Raw genomic sequence first — 17,980 nt, forward strand, 5'->3', positions numbered from 1 at the left:
TAACCCTCCCTCCCTTTTTGTGCTTTGTATGCCATTTTTAAAAATTGTTGTTTTATACTTAAAAGTTCAATGAATCTAATTTCTTTTAGGATTGTTGAGTTAAGTAAATAACTAAGTTTAATTTGATGATGACAAACATTATTTTATTGGATTAAACACCTAATTAGTTTTGATTGTGTTTGATTAGTGTTGCAGGCCAAAGAAACAAAATAGTTACAATAGTCCAAACAGAAGTTGTTGAAGCATACAAAATGCATAAACAAAGCCCAAATGAAAAATAACTAAGAGATCACATGGGCTGAGAGGTAAGTGAAGCAATTCCAAGCCCAAGATGCTTGATCCAAGTGAAAGCCTTCCAAAGCCATCATTCTCAAGCTGGCTTCGGTCAAAATCAAAGAGAAAGAGAGAGCTTCTCCCTTTGCATTCCTTTACTAGAGAAGAAAGAAAGAGAAAGCTTAATCAAAAAGCAAATGTCCAATCGCCCAAATCAAACCATATTAAGCTAAATCAGAAGCTAAAGGTGATTTATTTCTATTTGCATGCAATTTACTTTCTTCACTCCTTCTCCAAATTTCTGCAACTCTAATTTGGGATAAATGAGAAAAAAGTGTTCTCGAATAATCACTATTGTGAATCAAAGGCTAAAATTTTTTCTTGGGGACAAAGCACTTGCTCAAGAGTTCAGATTCAAGTTTACCTAATTTGGGAGTTAATGAAAGAAAGTGAAATGACAATTTTGGGAAGCACACAGCTCGAAGAGTTGACACAGAATAGAGCAACACAACAACTTGGAAAGAGGTACGAAAGAAAATTTTTCATCTTTTTGAACATAAGGAGAGAGAACTAGATTTTGAGTTTTGCTCTGAAGAGCTTCTCTGTGAAGAGTTCATCAACTTTGGACAGTGTTTTCTAAGTTAAAAAAGTATTCCGCCAAGATGAAGAACTCAATCAAAGTCAGCTGAATTCGGTTCAATTTATAGCAACAGAGGCTGTTGATGTATTAATCTCCTTCATGTTTCACAATTTGTATTTCATTTTCAATATATATATATATATATATATATATATATCTGTAATTTCTTAAGTGGTAAAAGACTGAAAGAGAGAGCTCAAGAAAAAGTCAATGAGTGACAAAAGGTTGAGTGAAACATTTAGGAGAAAAACTTAGAGTGATTTCAGATTTTTTTTAGGTTGTTTCATATGTCTTGTGTCTAGTACCTGTGAGGTGCCCCTTTCTAAGTTGGGTCAGCACTTAGAGTGAAGAGTTAGGTATTAGCATAACCAAGTCAAGTTAGCTTAGAACTTGAGAGAGAAAGGATTGTGTGAATCCTAAGAAATTGGTGTATGTAATACTTTAACTATAGTGAAAATTTCACCACTGTTGTGGTGGAGACTGGATGTAGGTTGTATTGCACAAGCCAACTGAACCAGAATACATGCTTGTGTTATTTTTCTTCTCCTTCTCTAAGTTCTATTTTCTGATATTTATGAGACAAAATGGAATTGTCTAATAAAGTTTCTACTGCACATTTCAAACAGATTCTAAGTGTAATCTTGTAATTAAAGGATTATTTCATTAAAGTAAAAGAAAGGCCATAAATTCAACCCCTCTTCTCTAAGCCTTCTATAACCTTCAATTGCTATCTAGAGCCAAGGTCTCAAAAATCAAGCTTCACTGCTTAGAGCAAAGGTCCAACGGCGAACAACTTAGGCACAACCATAGTTGTCTACACTCTAACAGAAGGCCAGTCAAACAACAGGCCTCCCTTCTTCAATGGGAAGAACTATGCCTACTGGAAAGAGAGGATGCGGATCTTCATCCAATCCATCAATTACAATATATGGAAGATTGTTGTAAGCGGCTCCAAAATTCTAACAAAAATAAGTGTTGATGGAGTGGTGACTCTAAAGAAGAAACTGAATGGAATGATAATGACAAGAAGAAGGTGGAATTAAATGCTAAAGCCGTCAACTTACTTCACAGTGCTATCAGCTTTGAAGAGTACCGAAAGGTGTCTAGATGCTAGACAGCCAAAGAAATCTGGGAGAAACTCCAGGTTACACATGAAGGCACCAAACAGGTCAAAGAAACAAGGATTGATATGCTACAAAAAGAGTTTGAGATGTTTAACATGAACGATGGAGAAAGTATTGATGAAATATTTAAGAGATTCTCAATCATAATCAACAACCTTGATTATATGGGTTCAACTCTCACAGAACAAACTCTAATGAGAAAAGTCCTTAGAAGCCTCACAAATGAATGGGAAACAAAAGCCACTGTCCTAGCCAAGAGTAATAATCTAAGTCCTATAACCTATGATGAGTTGAGACGAAAACTACTTGCCTATGAAACTACACACACAAATCAAGATTCAAAGAAAAAGGGAATAGTCCTTAAGTCAAAAGTCGAATCAAAAGAGAGTAATTATAGTGAATTTTTCATATGATGAACTTGTAGTTTTTGCTAAGAGACTTAGAAGGCTAATGAGGAACAAAGGCAAGTACAAGGGCTCAAGCTCAAAGGAGTACAAGAAGGACTTGAGAAAAGTGATTTGTCACCATTACAAGGAAGCTGGACATCTCAAGTACAACTGTCCAAAAATCAAGAAGGAGGACAAAGGAAAGAAAGCAAAGAAGAGAGTGCTCATGGCATCTTAGAAAGATCTTGATAATGATTGGATGAGGAAGAGGACTCCAAATGCGAAGCTCAAATCTGCTTCATGGCTGGTGAAGATCAGCTTGATGAGGTAAATTACTATGACCTGTCCATAGATGATTTACATGTCATAATTGATAATCTCACACTAAATTCTACAAAACTGCTGGAAAAATACAATAAATGTAAATCTGAAAAAAGAAATGTTGAAAGTTGAAAATGATTTTTTGAAAGAAAAGGTGAAGAAAACCGAATGTGCTTTGAATATTATTGAAGACAATAGATTTTTGAAATCTGAACTTGAGAAACTAAAAGGAAAGCACATTGCTTGTGGATCCTTCTCAAGATCTTATTGCTGAAAATGAAAGATTAAATGAAATGATTAAAAGATTGAATAGTGATTTAGCAAAATTTGCTCAAAGATCTAGCAACTTGGACAAATTACTTGCAAATAAAAAACCATTGTTTGAAAAATCTGGTTTAGGATATGTGACAAAAGACAATGCAGTTTTTAATAGTTCTTCTACAAATTTCATGGCCACTTCTTCAAAAACAAAGTCCATCATCAACAAATCTGGTTTGGGACATGTTTCCATTTATGAAGAGAAATTTGAAAAACCCTATGCTGATGAAACTGCATCATTTTCAAGAACCGAACATATATCAAATAAGTTGAGTCTGGGCTATGTATCAAATAATGAGGTTGCTTTCAAAACTCTAAAGTTTCACAAAAAAAACCTCTTATTCTAGAAGCCCATATGCTCTCAAAAATTCTGATTTGAATGGTCCTGCAAAAAGAAATAAAAATAACAAAAATAAGTTTGTAAAAGGAAATGATTGCTTAATTGTAAGAAAACTGGTCACTCTTACGCATAATGCTTCATTGAAAAAAGAAAAGTAGGAAACCAAACTTACAATGTTGTTTGTGATTTCAATGCACTTGAGCAACCAAAGTGGATTAACTTCAAAGGATCCAAATTAATTTGGATACCTAGGTTACTTGAGATTTTATGCAGATTTGTCTAGCATCCAAGAACAAGAAAGATATGTGGTACTTAGACAACGATGCTCAAGGCACATGACTGGAAGGTCAACTTTCTTCATCAAACTCAACAAGTATGATGGAGGTTTTGTAACCTTTGGAGATGATGGAAAAGGTAAAATAGTTGCTGTTGGAAAAGTAGGTAACAATCATTCTACCTTCATTGATGATGTCTTTTTGGTCAATGGTTTAAGGCATAATCATTCGAGTATAAGTCAATTGTGTGATTTGGGTTATTTGGTAATTTTTAAAAGATTGGAATGTTGTGTTGTGAATGAAAATACAAATGATGTATTGTTTATTGCTAAGCATTGTGATAATATATATGGACTCACTCTTGATGAACTAAAAGATCAAAATGTAGCTTGTTTTCACTCTAAAGAATCTGAAAAGTGGCTATGGCACAATAGATTGGGCCATGCTAGCATGTTTCAAATAAACAAGCTTGTCAAGAAAGGATTAGTAAGAGGTCTTCCTTTGATAAAATTTGACAAAAATATCACTTGTGAGGCTTGCCAAATGGAAAAACAAACTAAGAACTCATTTAAATCAAAGGAAGACATCTCTAATAAAAGACCACTTGAATTGCTACATATTGATTTATTTGGTCCAAAAAGAACACAAAACTTAGGTGGTAAACATTATGGTTTGGTAATTGTGGATGACTACTCAAGGTTTGGTTGGATTTTATTTCTTGCACACAAAAATGAAGCTTTTTTGGCCTTTGAGATTTTTAGTAAGAAAATTCAAAATGAAAAGGATTTAAAGATTGCCTCAATAAGAAGTGATCATGGAACTGAATTTGAAAATCAATTTTTTGAATCTTTTTGTGAGAAATTTGGAATATCACACAATTTCTTTTGTCCAAGAACACCACAACAAAATGGTGTTGTTGAAAGAAGGAATAGGAGTATTCAAGAAATGACAAAAGCTATACTTTGTGAAAGTAATGTTCCAAAATGTCTTTGGGCTGAAGCTGTTAACACAGCTTGCCACATTTTGAATAGAACAATTATAAAGAAATTTTTGAAAAAAACTCCTTATGAACTTTTGAAAGGTCACCCACCAAACTTATATTACTTACATATCTTTGGTTTTGTCTTAAATAATAAAGAAAACTTAAGAAAATTTGATCCAAAGGCTTATGAATGTCTATTTGTAGGATACTCCACAACTAGCAAAGCTTATAGAGTTTATCATCAAGATGCTAGAATTATTGAGGAGTCTATACATGTTACCTTTTGTGACACTAACTTGGTTCAAAGTATCTTGGAAGATTGTGATGCAGGAAATCAAGTTCAAAGGGAGGAAGAAGAAGCCCAAAATCAAGAGAAAGAAAATTCTGGGCAAAATGAATCAGAAATTGTTGCTGCAGAAAATCCTGCAAGAGACTGTTTTGTCTCATGAAACTGGCAAAAAGTCACCATCAGTAAATATCCACAGCCCCAAAAATTCTGATTTGAATGGTCTTGCAAAAAGAAATAAAAATAACAAAAATAAGTTTGTAAAAGGAAATGATTGCTTAATTGTAAGAAAATTGGTCACTCTTACGCACAATGCTTCATTGAAAAAAGAAAAGTAGGAAACCAAACTTACAATGTTGTTTGTGATTTCAATGCACTTGAGCAACCAAGGTGGATTAACTTCAAAGGATCCAAATTAATTTGGATACCTAGGTTACTTGAGATTTTGTGCAGATTTATCTAGCATCCAAGAACAAGAAAGATATGTGGTACTTAGACAACGGATGCTCAAGGCACATGACTAGAAGGTCAACTTTCTTCATCAAACTCAACAAGTATGATGGAGGTTTTGTGACCTTTGGAGATGATGGAAAAGGTAAAATAGTTGCTGTTGGAAAAGTAGGTAACAATCATTCTACCTTCATTGATGATGTCTTTTTGGTCAATGGTTTAAGGCATAATCATTTGAGTATAAGTCAATTGTGTGATTTGGGTTATTTGGTGATTTTTAAAAGATTGGAATGTTGTGTTGTGAATGAAAAGACAAATGATGTATTGTTTATTGCTAAGCATTGTGATAATATATATGGACTCACTCTTGATGAACTAAAGGATCAGAAACTGTTGCTGCAGAAAATCCTACAAGAGACTGTTTTGTCTCATGAAACTGGCAAAAATTCTGAAAACACCAGTTTTCTGAATCCCTTAGTGACCGAATCTGCTTCTAAGTCCACAAGACTTCGTGAGTGGAGATTCCTAATAAAGAACTACCCACAAGAATTTGTCATTGGGGACGTCTCACAAGGTGTCAAAACTCGTTCCTTCACTAGAAAGGCAAATGAAGAAATAAACATTGCTTTTCTCTTTCAAATGGAGCCACAAAACATCAAGGAAGCTCTTGATGACCCCTCTTGGGTAAAGGCAATGAAGGAAGAGCTTGGTGAATTTGAAAAGAACCAAGTTTGGACACTAGTTCTAAAGCCAAGTGGAAAGAAAGTGACAGGCACAAAATAGATCTTTAGAAACAAGTTGGGTGAAGATGGAAGCATTGCAAGAAATAAAGCAAGATTAGTGGCACAATAATATGATCAAGAGAAAGGAATAGACTTTGATGAATCATTTGCCTCTGTTGCCCGAATGGAGGCTATAAGACTTCTTATAGCCTATGCTGCTCATTGTGGTTTCAAATTGTATCAAATGGATGTGAAATGTGCATTTTTAAATGATGTAATAGATAGAGAAGTGTATATGACACAACCACCTGGGTTTGAAAATAAGGAATTCCCTAACCATGTTTTCAAACTATCAAAAGCTCTCTATGGATTAAGACAAGCTCCTAGGACTTGGTATGAGAGACTTAGCTCTTTTTTTTAAAAAATAGTTTTCAAAAAGGCACCACAGACACTACTCTATTTATTAAGAATTCTAATAATTCTTTCATTCTAGTACAAATTTATGTTGATGACATTATTTTTGGATCAGCAAATGAGACCCTTTGTGATGATTTTGGAAAACTTATGACAAGTGAATTTGACATGAGTATGATGGGTGAACTTAATTTTTTCCTTGGGCTTCAAATTAAACAAACTGAAAATGGTATTTTTATTCATCAAGAGAAGTATGCCAAAGAAGTAATTAAGAAATTTTGTATGAAAAATGCCAAACCCATAGAAACTCCCATGCACCCTAATTCTAAAATAGAAAAGGGAGAGACTGAGAAAGATGTTGATGAGACTTGGTATAGAGGAATGATTGGATCTCCTATGTACCTAACTTCTTCTAGACCAGATATTGTGCAAAGTGTTGGAATGTGTTCAAGATTCCCATCAAAACCAAAAGAATCACATCTTTCAGCAGTTAAAAGGATCATTAGATTTGTTCATGGCGGATCCAATTTTGGTTTATGGTACCCTAAGATTGATGAGTTTTCTGTAGATGGTTATTGTGATGCAGATTTTGATAGAGATAGAGTGGATAGAAGGAGCACATCAGGCATATATTATTTCCTTGGAAAGTCTCTAAACGTACGGTCAAGTAAGAAGCAGTCTACAGTGGCATTATCCACTGCAGAGGCTGAGTATATTGCTGCTTCTTCATGTTGTTCTCAACTTATTTCGCTGAACACACAACTTGCTGATTATAAATTAAATACTGAAAATATTCCCTTGTTATGTGATAATATGAGTGCCATAAATATTTCTAAAAACTTAGTTTTGCACTCTAGAACTAAACGTATTGAAGTGAGATTTCACTCAATAAGAGAACATATTCAAAAGGGGAATATTAGCATTCAATTTGTTAAATCAGAAGACCAATTAGCAGATATTTTCACCAAACCTCTAGCTGAAGACAGATTTTGCAAGCTTAGGACTAATATAGGGATTTTAAGTCATGATTCATTGTTTGCGCATTGCTGATGTGTTTGTTGAAGTTTTTGTCTCTCAGGTTAAGATGAGACAATTCTGGGCACATGAAGAATCATCTTCCTAAACATTTTTCTTTCTGGGCTCAAATAGCATGTTCTGAATCTGCAAGGCCAGCCCTTCAGTTCAGAGACACAGTGGCCCAACATGTTTCCTTAAACACTACTATCTCCGAGCCCAATGAGTGTTACATTATCCATGTGTTATACTTTATTTTTGTCTTTTAGTCAAAAGTTTTCAATTTTAAAATCATTTTTGTTTTACCTAATATATTTTAATAAAATCAAATCATCTTTTTGTGATGTCAAATCTTTTCAATGTCTAGTCATAGTCATGTAGTTGCATGGTTTCAAGAAACCTCTTCTCTTGTGATAGTTACCAAACCTCCCTCTTCATAAATCCTTCCACTACCTCCTCGTTTCTTTTCCACTACCATTAGTGCTTTTCTTCATTCGAAACCAGGTTTCATTCTAATGAGGAAGAAAATTATCATTCAAAGAGGTCCTCGTGAAAAGATTTTCAAATACCAGAGAACCCTAAACGCACTACTCACTCCAAAGATCAGACCTTCACACCATCTCCATCTCCTCCTACTTCTTCTCCTTGTACCGATCCAATGGCAAGGACCAAAACTACTCTAAGGTTCCCTCTTCTGCCAAGCCGACAGCACCACCAAGTGCTCTATCCAAGCCAAGCACTTCGAAAGAAAAGCGCGCTGCTGCTGAGGAACCTGCGCCCGAACCCTCTCGTCCTAAGCCTAGGTCTGCTCCCTCTCGTCCTCAAAAAGGTAACCATCGCATCCCTCTAAAATCAGTTAAAAAAAGCTCCATTGATTCTTTTGCACACAAATCACACTCTATGACCTCTCACTCAAACTATAATCCTCACCATTTTCGATCTGCCATGAACAATGACTTCTATGATGGTGTTATTGCTCACCGTACCATATGTCCCACCTTTTTCGTTGATTTACCAAATTTGAAGAAGAAAGGTTTTGCTTTTGCTGAAAATTTTGAATTTCTGGACTATAACCATATTTTTAACATCAGAAAATCAGTCTATCCTATTTTAGTCAAGGAGTTTTATGCAAATATGACTGATCATGAAGGAAGTGTTCATTCCTATCTAAAAGGCCGTGACCTCATTCTGAACGAGGAAACCATCAGTGATTCTCTGAAATACACTGATGTTGGTGCTTGTGTTTACACCTCTGGTAAGTGGGATGATGGGGTAGGTCTCTCTTACAATGATGCTCTGGTCTATGTATGTGAATACATTTCTTTGATTGATGGCATCACTCCTACACACAAAATCCTGGGTTACACTCGTGCTCAATTGCATTGCATAGTGAACCATATCATCCTTCCTCAAAGTGGCTCATATCAAAGGGTGTCCTTTTGTGATACTCTAGTTTTGTATGCTATTCTCATAAAAACTGAAATCTCTTTTGCATATTTAATGCTAAGGTATATGTTTGATTGTGTTAGAAGTAAGAAAGATAAAGCTCTTCCTTATGGCATGTTCTTAACCTGTATTTTTGAATATTTTGGTGTTGACTTGTCAAATGAGACATATAAAAATAGAGACTCATATCTAAAAGGAGGTAGTTCAGTGAAACAGCAAAAAAGGGACCCACTCATTTTTAAAGGGTGGTTCTTGATGATGATGATGATGATGAATCTGTTCCTGATGACACTCCTCCTCCCTCTACCACAGGTACTTCAACTTCCACTGGACACAAATCTGTTTTGTATGGAGTTGTTAAGGATGTGATGCAAGAATTTGTCTCTCAGTCAAACCATCTAATTGCTATGAGTAAAAAGCAAAGGAAACTTGCCATCAAGCATGAAAGCTTCTTCCGAAAATCCAGAGATAGAGTGGCAGTCTTCTTGAAATTCATTGATAACCTCCAAGAGGATGACAATGCTGCCACTGATCCTGAAGACGATGCTGCTTCTGAAGAAGATGGTTCGAATGCTTGAAAATATCTCGTGTTACTGCAGCCTTTTATTTACTTTTGTCTCATAAAAACTCTTGTCTTTTACTTTTTTATTTCCTTTTATTTTGTCTCAAATGACTGTAAACCGTTTAACAACTGTCACCTTTAATTTTAGTTATTTAGATGTTTGAACTTTGCATTAACAGTTTGTTGCACGCTTTAAGTTGCAGGATTGGTATTGCTTCCATTTCCTCCCTCGATGACAAAAGGGGGAGTAGTAGTATAGTAGTAGCTTGTATCTATTGCATGTTGCATGTATCTGTTGCATGTATCTTTGTTGCTCTGTTTTGCTTTTGCTACTCTTGCTGTTTGCTTCATCCATGGACAACATATTGTATATAGTATATTATTGTGTTCTCTATGAAAATATGTAAACAGGAAAGAAGAGCACAAATTTAGGAGGAGTAACTCTTGAAAAGAAAAAGGGGAGCAATTCAAATGCAAGTAACATCACCTAAAGGGAAGATCCTTAACCTTATTCAAATTCAATCCCTTTGATCAATGTTTCAATTATATTTGTCATCAACGGAGAGATTATTGAGTTAAGTAAATAATTAAGTTTAATTTGATGATGACAAATATTATTTTATTGGGTTAAACACCCAATTAGGTTTGATTGTGTTTGATTAGTGTTGCAGGCCAAAGAAATAAAATAGTTGCAACAGCCCAAACATAAGTTGTTGAAGCATACAAAATGCATAAACAAAGCCTAAATGAAAAATAACTAAGAGATCACATGGGCTGAGAGGTAAGTGAAGCGATTCCAAGCCCAAGATGCTTGATCCAAGTGAAAGCCTTCCAAAGCCATCATTCTCAAGCTGGCTTCGGTCAGAATCAAAGAGAAAGGGAAAGCTTCTATGATGGAGGAAAAATCGTCGGTAAAAAATTTCACAAAAATAGTCACGTTGTAAGTATAGTTCTAAACAGACAATTAAACCTCAATCAAATTTAATTTGTTTGTCACAATGCAAACCCAATAAAAATAAACCGAAGTATTTAAACCTCGGGTCATCTCTCAAGGAATTGCAGGGAAGAGTACTTATAATTGGTTATGAGATCTTTTTGGGTTTTTTAAATGTAAAACAAGGACTGTAAATGACAAGAAAATAAACTAATAATTAAGAAAAGTCTCAGCAAGGATTGATAATTGGAATTCCTATCCCCATTATCATAGTCACTTGTGATGGTAATTGCCTTTTTTTTCTATCACTTAGTTAACCTCTAACAATTGAAGGTAAGTCAAGTGAGAAAATCAACTTGAGTTCACAAGTCCTAATTAAAGATTAGATTTAGTGAAGCTCAAGCCAACTAGCAAGTTTCAATCACCAACCAACAAGAGACTTTGGCAATTCAAGAGTCTCTAATTACTCAATCTAAGCTAAGAACATAAAAAGCTAATTTAAAATCTAACCAAGCATTTCATCAAACACTTGGAAGGCGCAAAACAAAAACATAGAAATTAACAAGGGATAATAAATCTAAACAACCAATTACAAGCATCAATGATAACCAATAAATAAAGAAGCCATAAACATAAAACATAAAATTGCATTAAAAAGAAAAATCAAATCTAACATGAGAATTCATAAACTAAATTGGCAGCATAGATAAACCAACAAGAGAAATAGATAAACTAAAGTACTAGAACAATTAAAAGTAGTAAGAAAACTAAATTAAAATAAGATGGAATTCAGAAATTGAGAAGGAATAAAACTAAGAAACCTAAATCCTAGAGAGAGGAGAGAGCCTCTCTCTCTAGAAAACTATATCTAAAACCTAAAATTATAAATAACTATGAATCAGAAGTGAATGTCCCCATCTGCTCCACTCTGCAGCCTCTAATTTGGAATTTCGGGCCTGAAACGAGGTCAAAGAGGAGCCCAGAAATTGTCCCCAACGTTTTCTGTGAATTACAGCACGTGACGCTCGTCACGCGTACGCGTAGTTCACACGTACGCATCGCTTATCTGACGTGCCAGTCACCCGTACGCGTACGCGTCGCTGCCAACTCCTGAATTCCTCGTTTTCTTGTGTTTCTTCCACTTTTGCATGCTTCCTCTCTATCCTCTAAGTCATTCCTGCCCTATAAACCCTGAAAACACTCAACAAACATATGACGGCGTCAAATGGTAATAAAAGAGGATTAAAAATAGCAAATTTAAGGCCAAAGAAGCACATTTTCAATCATGGCACAAAATCAGGAAGGAAAATGTAAAACATGCAATTTACATGAATAAGTGTGAGAATAATGGGTAAAATCTACTGAAATAAGCATAAGATAAACTGTAAAATAGCGATTTATCAATCTCCCACACTTAAACATTAGCATGTCCTCATGCTAAGTTCAAGAGAACTAAAAGAGTGAAGGCAAAATGGTAGAACTTATGCAATGCAACCTATCTAAATGCATCATGCTATTCTAATTACTGTCTATGTGTGTGGGGTCAAAGTGAGTCACATTTCCAAGAAATCATATATGGACAGTCAAGGACTAAATTAATCATATCAAAGCACATTCACAATTGAGTTGAGTTAATCAAAAGAGTTCACAAACTTGCAAGACAAGCAATGATCAAATATGGACATATGGAAATGAGCAATTGAACCCTCACTGGATTTGTATATGCACTCTAATCACTCAAGTGTTTGGTGTTAACTACTCAAATCTCCTCTAATCATGCTTTCTAAAACTTTGTTCTTCATCTAACCAATCAACAATTATCAAGTGTACAAATACAAATATCATGAGGGCTTTTCAAGGTTATAATGGGACTAAAGTAAGAGTGAGGATATATATATGGCCAAGTGAGCTATCATTTGAATCTTTGACTGACTTGGATTCTCACTTAACACGTGCACACAGTATATACAATTCTAACATTAAGCTTAGCCACCCAATCTCACTTTTGCATATTTTCACACACTCATGTATCAATTCTAATTCCATCATATATGCATTGATAATTTTATTGAACTTAGCATTGAGGTAATTTTATCCCTTATTCATTTATTTCATCTTTTTTTTCTTATATATACCAATATTTGTCAGTAAAAACACAACACATTCTCATCAACCCAAGTTCCCACATTTTCCCACACTTAGTTGACACACGCTATCTTAAGCTAACCAAAGATTCAAATCGGGTAATTAATTATTTTTTGTTTTTCTGTTTAAGACTAGTGATGTGGTAATATAAAGAACAATTGGGGATTAAAAAGGCTTAAAGTGACAAACAAAGGCAAATAAAATGGTAGGCTATTTGGGACAAGTGAACTAATAACAAATGATGGCTTCAATCACATAATTGCATTAAAATATACTCAATAATGGACATATAGAATAGAACAAACCAAATATTACAATCATAGAGAAGAAAACACACAAGAATAAAAATTATGGTTATATAATGTAACCATGCAATTAAGCTCGAAAACTCACGGGTTGTGTGTTCTTAGCTAAAAAATCATACTCCAAGCTATACATATATATCATGCAAGTTTCAAAAGGTTTTAACTCAGTTCAATGTGAATCTTAAATGCCCTTGTTAAGAAAAAGATACATTCCTTGAAAATTTCATCAATTTGACCAACATTTCTTGTATTATATATGTATACTAAATAAAATGATGTGATTGTGAAAAGTTAAAAATTTCTAATTCACTCTCTATTTTCAATTAAATCAATTTCTCATATCCAAAAGGGTAAAGTAAGCTCAATAATCCATATTTTTCCACATCACAACTAACAAACTAAAAGTGCAATTCAAATTAATAGTCTAAGATATATACAAACCAAAGTACAAAATGCACCAAAGTAAAAATAAACGAAAGTACAATAAAATAAAAATGTGCAAGTACTAAAGGAAAAATAAAACAAAATAAAGTAAAATAGAACAAAAATCTGAAATAGTTCACCAAAATATAGTTCGCCAGAGATGGCGACCTCCCCACACTTAAATCACAGCATCGTCCTCAATGCTCTCAGTCAAGCTGGGTGAGAAGGATCGTCGCCTGTCAAAGGATGTGCCTCTGGCTCTGTCGACTGTGGCTATGCAGGTGCCTGTGGCTCTGTAGGGATCCCATGTTGCGTCTCCTCCTGCTGGGTCTCCTCCGGCTCATCTTCCTCCTGCTTATCCTCCTCCTCAGAGTGCTCCGAGGGTGTATCAGGCTCGGAGGGGATATCAGTACGCCCCGAAGTCATAATCAGCCTCAAGTGTGCATAACGTCGCTTGTTGCGACGCTCAGCTGCTCGTAGCGTCGCTGATTGCGGTGCTCCATCTGATCAAGGCGCTCAAAATGGCGGTGCACAAGGTGGTAAACTGGTTGAGAAGTGGATGATGGTGCTGAAGTAGGTGGTGCTGCAGGTGCGGCTAAGGAAGTGGCCGCCTCAGTGGGAGCAGTAGTAGGTGGTCTGTAGTCTAGAGGGTCAAACCGCTTGCCGTGCGGAATAACCTTCTTGCAGTTGGCAATCGGTGGTCTCTCATCCTCTGGCTCCCAGAGTACCTCAACTCGGTGAGCCATCTAGGTGATCAAATAAAGGAAAGCCAATGTGCCTCTCACATGAACTCTAGACATATACTTCCTGACGAGTCTTGGAAGGTATAGGTCCTTCCCTTCCATGACACACCAAATAAGGAGGATCATGGCAGCTGACACTTCTGACCCGTGAGTACTAGGCATCACATATTTGCTCAGTATCTATTGCCACAGCCTAGCCTCATCATTGAGATAAACAACCTTTATACCCCGTGGAGTTTCCTTTGACTTTCCCATAGCCCACGGAACATCAGGATCAATGGCTATAGTACGCCAGACAGCATCCCAATCAAAAATCATGAATCTAATAGACTTCTCGGCCTTCTGAAAACCATATGTATCATCTGTTTTAGGCCGAGAAGTGGAGGATATCCTGTATAGCCTCCTCTGTGACTAAGATCTGCTTTCCCCTAAGCTGCACTTCATCAAGGGTCGTCCTATAATAGTTAGAATAGAACTCACGGACCCATGATGTGTTTACCTCTGCTAGATCTCTATCCAGAAATACCCAACCTCTCTGTTCAATCTGAAGTTCAGTGTACTTTCTCAAATCGGTTGGTATTCTGAGCTTTCTTTCCAAGTAGAGGTTCCGATTTTCCACAAACACCGGAAACTTGAGTTCACAGTAATGGTTGGCAAATTTAACTGGGTCATTAGCAGGCACAAGTTGATCAGCTTTTTCTTGATCAGAAAAATTCTTTTCACACCAAAATTCATCCGATAGAACAACGGACGACTGTCCTCTCTTACTTTTATTGGAGCTGGCCTTAGCCTTTCCCTTTCCTTTCCTATCAGACATCCTGAAAAACAGAATTCCCAGAGTACATATTATCAAATAAAACAGAGGAAAAAAAAGCAGGTAAATAATCAAGCATACAAAAAGCCAGAAACAAAAGGGTATTGACTTGACCTGAAACAAAATTAAAACAGAAAAGAGGTTCAAAGTCACTTGGTCAATCAAGGTTCTATTTGACACAGAATTTCGTCAAATAGCTCCTTGTTGCCATCAAACAAGTAGTGCAGATAAAGGGAAGCAAATACGGGTGGAAATGCTAGCCGACCAATTCATGAATTGAATTTGGCAGTAATCAAGTAGGAATAAGGTCAAACGTGCCAAATTCAGTTCACAATTGGAAGTTAATAGCATAAAGATTTTAGAAAATTTTGACAGCATTCCGGCAGTAATTTGAACGTTCCCGGATTAAAACAGCAGTAAACAACAAGTCAAATGAATTTAGAGGAATTCAAACAGATGCAGCGAGCAGTAATTCCATATGATGCAGATAGCATTAAGCAAAACAAAACAGCTCAAAATAGCATAGCAGCATTCCTTCATAATGAACAAAAATAATGACTTGAAACATAGCACCAAATCAGCAACAATGCACAAACGCAGTAGATCCAGCAACATTTCTTCATTGAATTCAGCAGTCAACTGCAAGTGATAAAAGTTCAACAATTACACATAGCTCAATCCAAGAATGAAGTTCAATTTGAAATAAGGACTCAGCAGCATGAATTGTTTGTTTTAAAACCAGTCACCAACAAGAAAAAGTAAGAATTTATAACCGGGCAGCATTCATTTCTTTGAATTTAACAACCAATCATAAGTATTCAATATGAATTCAGACAATTAAGCATCCTGAATCGAGTGATTAAGTTCAGATTGGAGCAAGAAATAAAATGCAATAGTAGCGATCTTCATTTGAACAGCAGTAGGCATAATCCACAATGTACTGAGCATCAATGCATGACAAGCACAAATAGTTGCAATGAGCAAACAATTTGTTAACAAATACATTAAAGCAGCAGCATCAATCAGGCTAGTGTAGCACAGAGCAAATTAATGAAGCAGTAACAGTTTCAAACAGCAGCATGACCCACAATTAGTAACAACAGCAACTTGTAAAGTAGTACAGAATCACATTATCATCACTCAACAAAGCAAACAAAAATCAGCCATTTCAGACAGCAGCGGTAAATAGACAAGACCTAAATCCACTATCCAGTCCAGAGTCTCTAACAACCTAATCAACTAACATGCATTTCTAACTATCCTAATTGAGCAGAAATTAAGCAATGCTAACTATACCACGTAAACAGAATGTAAACAGAACGCAGAAAGGAGAAACGGGGGAAACCTGGTAGGGTTTCGTAGGCAGAAACGGAATCTGAAAGCGAGAGAAGAGCAGCGTCGACCCAGAAACGGCAGCTACTGATGGAGGTAATGACGGCGGAATGGAGGCACTGAATGAAGGTGCTGAACTCAGGGAATGGGGCTCACTGTTCCTATCGCGAAAATAGCAGAGCAAGAAGAAACAAAGAAGAAGAGAAGAAGGAAGGAAGGTGGTCTTGGTTAGAGGGTGGTGGTTAACGGCGGCAATGGCGGTCGCGGTGGTGTTGGTTGATGGTGGGAAGGATCGAGAGGTGGTGAAAGGGGGAAGAGAGAATAGAGAAGAAGGAAAAAAAGAAGAATAAGGGAAAGAATGGGTGGTCGGCGGCGGCTCGGGGTCGTCGGCGATGAAGGCCGGTGGTGACGAGAGGGTGATGGTGGTGAGTGTTTCGATGGAGGAAAAAGGGGAAGAAGAGAAAGACGTTGGAGGGAGGAAGAGATAGGGCACGCGAATGGGTTAGGATTCAAATCCACGCGTACGCGTCATCGTTGCGTGCGCATGGGTGGAAAGAAATGACGCATACGCATGTTTGCACATACGCGTCGAGCGAAATTGTGCCAAACGCACAATTTTAGTACCGTTTTTTCGCAACTCTCTTTACGTCGATTTCCAAATCTACGCATCTGTACGTTAGGGAGAGTTCCGCGTGAATTGTCAAAAACGCAGGTGACTCGTGCATATGGGAGACGCACACGCGTGGGTTGCGTTGTGCGTCTAGCACCCTTCCAGCGCAGTTTCAGCCAATCTCTCTATTCATTTTAGCTAAAACGTGAAATTGGCATCGACGTGTATGTGTGTATCACGCGTACGCGCGAGTTGCCTTACTTTTTTTATTTTATATAACAAGCTACCAAAATAAATCCAAAATAATTCTAACTAAAAATAAAAATTCAATTAATTATCAATCATAAATAAAAGATAAAATTGGAAGAGTTTACCATGGTGAGGTGTCTCCCACCTAGCACTTTTAGTTAAAGTCCTTAAGTTGGACATTTGGTGAGCTCCTTGTCATGGTGGATTGTACTTGAACTCATCTTGAAACTTCCACCAACGCTTGGACTTCCAATGAGCTCCATCATTTATGAATGAATTCACCAAGCCTTGATGAAATTCTTCACAAGCTGTGAGCTCCCAAAATTGATCCTCTTGTATGCCAGGATCCCAAATCTTGTTTCTACACCCGTCTTGAAGTGGATCATCATTGTTCCATCCGAGTGGCAAGCAATCTGAATTCTCAACGAAGTACCAAACTCTTCTCTTAGATCCAACCAATGGATCACTAGCCCGACCCTTGCATCTAGCTCTTGAAATCAAAACCTTGATGAGCCTTGCTTTGCAACTCCAACCACTAAATATCCTTCTCTTACGCTTCATTCCGCAAAGCCTCCTAAGTTGGCCATCCATTTTAAGTAGACCATACTCAAGTGGGACAATAAAGTGAATGGAGATAAATTTTACCCACTCAATTGAAGGAGCATACGGCAAGCTAGGTAGAGAAGTCTCCGATGATCTTGACAATGCATATTCAACTCCTGTCCAACCTTTTCGAACGACTTCCACCTCATTGTTGCTTTCGATTTCATCGGGAGAAGGTTGGCTTGATTCATGATCATCATCACCAAGAGAACTTTTCTCTTGATCTATTCCATCCAATTCTTCATAAGAAATATGCTTTGGAAGTTGTT

Source organism: Arachis duranensis, chromosome 9, assembly GCF_000817695.3.
Source record: "Arachis duranensis cultivar V14167 chromosome 9, aradu.V14167.gnm2.J7QH, whole genome shotgun sequence".
NCBI classification, from domain to species: Eukaryota; Viridiplantae; Streptophyta; class Magnoliopsida; order Fabales; family Fabaceae; genus Arachis; species Arachis duranensis.